Source organism: Melopsittacus undulatus, chromosome 2 (genome assembly GCF_012275295.1).
Source record: "Melopsittacus undulatus isolate bMelUnd1 chromosome 2, bMelUnd1.mat.Z, whole genome shotgun sequence".
Classification (NCBI taxonomy): domain Eukaryota; kingdom Metazoa; phylum Chordata; class Aves; order Psittaciformes; family Psittaculidae; genus Melopsittacus; species Melopsittacus undulatus.
The window spans coordinates 66,001,964-66,007,963 of NC_047528.1; positions in this window are offsets into that span (position 1 = coordinate 66,001,964).

Sequence of the window (6,000 nt, forward strand, 5' to 3'; positions counted from 1 at the left end):
ATTCCATTTACATCTCTTATAGTGAGAATTATGATGCCGCTACATTTTAGGAGTGTCCTAGTCAGAATTATGTGAGAGCAGAGGTGCTGAGTTTGTCCTGTAGCTGTGTGAGAGACCATGGCTTCCTGCAGGCAGGGCTACTTCAATGGAAATGCTCAGTTATTCCAGACTCCTCCTTCTTGGATATCTTGGATATCTGAGATGCAAATGCTGAGTGAATGGGAAATAATGCTAATGCGATCAGCAAATCCTTTTACTGATTCCATGCATGCTGAAGGAAAGATTAAATGAGAAAAGCAGCTATGTACTTAAATTATGCCTAGGCTTACCAAATAATCTCATAGTACTCCATCAAGACTCTTGTTAAAGACTTTAAGGTGGTATGCAGGTCAAACTTTCTAAAAAGGGTGCCCTGTCCTCTTCTCATGGCTTTTTTGTTTTGCTTAACTATATGTTTATTTATGTATCTTTCTGGTTTTTATAAGAAAGGAGAAAGACTGCTGCTGAAGATAAATAAGAGTATATGGTTAGGATTTCATCAGATATACCTTTATCCAATCTCTGTCTGTGGTGGTGTATTCACTCTCTTTGGGTATAGATATTTGTCCCATTTTCAAACAATGCTAATGATTTCATAGTATTTTGTGTATATAATTTTATAAATCATATAAAATGTGTTACTTGGCCCTGACATGCACACCTATTTTAACTGTATTAATACTGGATTTCATTTTGAAGAGTGAAATGAATAGTGAAAACAAGTTTGCCTGGCATTGTTTTTCCTTCTGCCCAAGGTTCAGGTCTGATTGGGTTAATTATCTGATTGGGTTGTGTTTTGTAGCTACTCCATGTGTTAATCAATATTTCCCCCTATGGTTTCATTGACTTCATGTGTATATTCATCTGTTATATGAGGAAGTAAGTTCACTAACTTGAATGAGCGTTGTTCAAGATATAGATTTTTGTGTTCTCCAAGATAACGTGGATTCAGATACATGGCTCTTACATGGGTGGTTGATGCAGCCTTGTATTTCCATGAAGCCTTATATTTCCATGGAGTTGTGGGCTCTGTATTAAATTAATGGAGCATTTGGAGTGTTTGTAGTTTGGTTTGTGCTCAGCTAAAATATTCCTGATTGTTAGGAAGAATCAGCCACTCATTTCTATTGTTCTCACTCAGGGAAACAACAGAAGTGAATAAAGATTAAACAATTGTGTTAGTTATTTAGTGTATATTAGCTTCATTATTGTGTTGATGTGTAATTTTGTCTTATTTATTCCAGAACTATTATCATAGAATCATAGAACAGTTAGGGTTGGAAAAGACCTTAATATCATCTAGTTCCAACCCCCTGTCATGTTTGTTGCTCTTATTTTATTTGCCAGCTCTGTATTTTTATAAAAGAGTGAATGAAGTCCTGGCAAATTCCCCCTGACTGTTACTGAGCTAAATGATTCTTTGTCTAGGTAGCTCAAATAATACTATTTGAGTAAACAAATACTTGACTCAATCATTGTTTATTGCAATAATTGCTTTTATAGATAATGTAAAAAACGTGTATTTGTTTCTATAGAAAAATTATTTTTCCTGTCTTCCTAGTCTTCTCTGTTCTGTGATGCCTAAAATCAATGTTCATTTCACATGATTTCCTTGTCGATTTTCCAAAATGGTGATCTAATGAAAACCTAAATCAGAAAACAGTTCAGAGTGAAGTACAGGCAATACACAGCAATTGATTGTGTTGCCTGATGCATTAGCAAATGGAGCCCCAGTCTCCTTTTAAATTTATAATGAGATGTGACTTGAAGCAATTACACTGATAATTACTGTAACTGCCAATATGGGGTCAGTGGAAGACCTTTATAAATTATCATTTTTTTACCCTTTTCTGTGGAAAATCTAGTCCCTCTGAGTTGGGTTCAGGAGTGTAGCAGCTGTGGCACCTGGCACTCTAATGGATTGGCTGGATTTCTCACAGCTGGATTTCACATTTTTAGCACCCACTTGTTTTCCATTCTCATTTTCCAGATAGTTCATTCAGCATTTGGTGAAGGCTAACATAATGAAGCAGTGTTCCCATCTGTTGGTCATGGCTTGTTTAATAAGCAGTTGATGGCAATTCAGCAATGCTTGCATCTGTTACTTACTGCAGCTGTGTGTTGTTGAGGGCTCCCCAACAGCCTCCAGATTTAGCTTTTGTCTATTGATACCATGTTACAACTTGGCCAAAGTGACTCTTTTGTCAGGGTTGTTTGCTCATCAAAAAAGGAAAATATGTTAAACTTTCCCTCTCTTTCCCCATAAAGAATGAAACATGGAGATGTGCAAGCAGAGAAAGTGCTGTTCTGGTAGTGTAGGAGGCATGTGTTGAGGTATCTGGAGGTGGAGAGGAAGCAAAATCCTCTCCAGATTTAGGGAGCAAGACCAGAGTGGTTTCTTTCAACATCCTGGGAAGGTACACAGAGAGCGCGTGCACTGTCTAAAGAAAATAAACAGTATGAATTGTGTGTGTGGGGAGCACTCACTTAACAATGCATCTTTCATTTTATGGAAGACAGCAGTACGGCCACAATACCTTTCAGTGGTTTAGTCCAGTGATGGTTTTGTATTGCAGATACTGTCAGCTTGTAGGATACAGCCAAAAGATTTCCTGACCCTCACACAGATAAACTCTGGATTCCTGTCTCTCTGGGGGCCCAAGGAGAATCAGGACATTAATTTCGAGTATCTAAGTTCAAAGATGTGCACTTATAAGACAATTTTTAAAGGCACATTTTTAATTTTTAAACTCTCAGCTTCAGAGTTTTCAGTGGATGATCACCATTCCTAACACTAACCATATTCAAATCTCATACTCTCTATGTACTCAGTCTGTGCTGTTGTTCCTTCTCTACCCTGCATATCTCATCTTTAGCTTTCAGATGCCCCCCCCCAGTTTTGTTTTCTACTACACGAGTGTTTCTTACATAATCATTTAAAACCAGCCCCCCCACCCACCCAAGAGATATTTGAAGCAAAATAGAGTATGTGATTTTGTTTGCTTTCTTTCTTCTTATTTTAGTCTCTTTCATTTTTCCTCCACCTTCCCATCTTTTGCCATTCATTCATTATGATTGTCATCCTTTTGTGCCAGAAAGGTGCCTAGTACTTGGTGGTCTCATTTGATATGATTGTAAAAACTGACTTTTCAGTGACACAGTATTGTTAATAGCAAACCAGAAGATAAGTATGGTTCTACAGTGTCAGACAAAGGTCCATGTGGCCCAGACCCTCTCCCCAGCAGTGGCTGGAAGATGGTTCCTGAGGAAGATTAAGAACAAAAGTTGGCATGCAAATAACAAAAGCTACAAGCAAGAATACTTGAAAAGCGAACTGGGTTGAACTTGTGAGGATGAAAGCATAAAGAAAAGCAGTGAAAAGCCTCTACACATGACTATTGCTGTTACCATAGGCATGAAGTCATTTGTTGCATGATGAATTTCAGAGTGTGTTTTGGGGGGGCTGTTGAACTCTTATATCCAAGCTCATGGGAGGTCAATATTTTCTCTCACTCGAGTACCTGCTCTCTTGTAGCATCTTTACTCTCCACTTCATCATCCTGGATTTCATCAAGGTGTCAAACTCAGCAGTCACAGAGTGCTTCAACTCTCAGCTCACCAATGCGTCCCTGTTGCTTACACAGTCCTGACAGAGAAAATTCTCTGGAACCTGGTAAAACCAACATCACTGAAGTTATTAGAGTCAACATGGAGCAGAAAGGATTGGCAAGACAGCCTCATAACCACTGCACAGAGCAAACAAGGCCCTGTTAAGGGTACATTATGAAGGAGCTTTCGACGAATGGATGAGATTGCAGATAGGAGAGATTTTTAGCACCTATAACTGTGAAATTTTATTACTCGTATCGAAAATAAATTGTCTAGTTAAATTATTTATGATTTTGCAGACTTATTTCAGAGGTATGGAAGAGAAACACTGTCACTACTTCAGCTGTGCTGCTGAATATTATCAATATGAGAAGAGAGAATGGTGAATTTTATTTGTCAGAGTATTGTTTGTTTGCAGTAGACATGTTTGATTTATTAACTATGGGTCTTTTGTACAAAACGCTTTCTTCCAAAACTCCTTTTTCACAGACTTGGTTGACAAGGTTTCTGGGAAGACCTACTGTAGGGAGGTTACTCAGTTTCCCCTGTTGCTGACTTACACATGTGTTTGTTCTAAAGCTTTTCCACTCACACAAACTGTCCCATGAGAACACAGACAAGGTGTTTTCCCCTTGAAGACTTACCTCTTGGTAACATAGGCTTAGAACAAGGGCTGAATTCTTCTCTATGATGTACAGTATAAAGCCAGTGCTGCTCTGGCTACACTTGAAGGCAGAGGAATTGCTTCAGTGTTATGGCATTATAAATGAAAACAGAAATTTCACCTAGACACATTTAGGAGCATTTCAACTTTCAGCTCCTAAATAAAGGATAGGTGATTGAACCCAGTTAAAAAAAAAATCAAAATAAATAGTAATTTTCTCTGTCTCACAAATGTGACATGATATTTTCTATCCAAGATACAACATTTGAAATGGCACATAGTCCGAGGGATGTAGTGCGTTTAGCACTGAAAATTCTCACCTCAACCAAAATATGACTTGTGGATATAGTAACACAATTGAATGGCTGTCTAGGGCTTTCTGTCAAGAAGGTGAAGACTGATTCTAAATATTTTTGGCATATCAGGGTGCATGCACATTAAAGATTCTCACAAGCTTGACTGTAGGTAACTACACAATTTCCAGGCAGATGTATGTTTTCATGTTTAGATTTGAGGTAAAGTGGAGTTGAAAAGGCACACTTAACCAAGTAGAAACACAAGGTGGCCAATTAAAATATATACATGTATGTATTGTAACCCAGTGGTACATTTATATTTGGTGAATTCCAGCTTTTATGATAGCCAACTTTATCACAGACCTTTTTTGTGTGCCAGATACATGACATATTCATAACTGAGTCTGACTGCTAGGATATTTTTCAGCTTTCACGTAGCAGTAATATCTCAGGTCTTTTCCTTTATTACCTCCTCTACACTTTGATTCTTCTCTTTTTAGATGTTCTTAGATCAGTATTACATTATTATTACATTCCATGTATCTCCTTAGTGAATTAGCAAATTTTAAAGATTGCTGCATGATTAAACAAAGGGGTAATAGGGACAATTTCACCTTACAAGACAGGTTCTGGCTGTCCACAACCTTCTGAATATCCGGAGCATAATTACTGCAGATTTGGAAACGGCAGCAATAGGGCTGCTGTGCTAGCTGTACCCAGGGACTTCAGGGCCCTGACAGAGTCAGTGATGCAGTAAATCAAGGACATTTCTGCAGCTGAGCATAGATTTCTGCATGTTGTTACAGAGGCTTTGGCAAAAATATGTGAGAAAATAATTTCCAACAGTGGAAAAATGAGTGGGACAGAACTACAGGAGACATCTCCTCTGCTCAAGATATTCTAAGTTAGGATTGGCGAGAGCCCAGGCATTTTACCATATGGCTTCTCTTGTGGTCTTTCTATGTGTTTGTCTCTGTTTAGAATAATAGTGAGTAAGCACCTTCTTTGAGTGCGGGATTTATTTCATGCAGCCCATTTCTTCTAAGCACTAAATATCTCACTTAGCACAATGTAACCATGGTAGCATGGTGAGAACCATGGTGTTTTGGCCCTGAAATATAAAAGAAACAGATCAATGAACAGAAGACATCCCAAACATCACAAAATGCTCAGCTCCCACCAAAGGTCTTTCCATGTTGCTAGTACATTGCTTTTGTAAGGTCATTCCCAGTACAATGGAGCGGGTGAAATATTATCTTTTGATTTTACAGATGCAGGACAGTCCTGTTTAGTTTATGGCAGTGCTGGTAGAGACTTCCTTTAGGCCAGTGTGGAGCAACACCTGGAGCTGCTTGTGGTGCGTATTACCAAATCTCAAGGAGCCATTCAGAG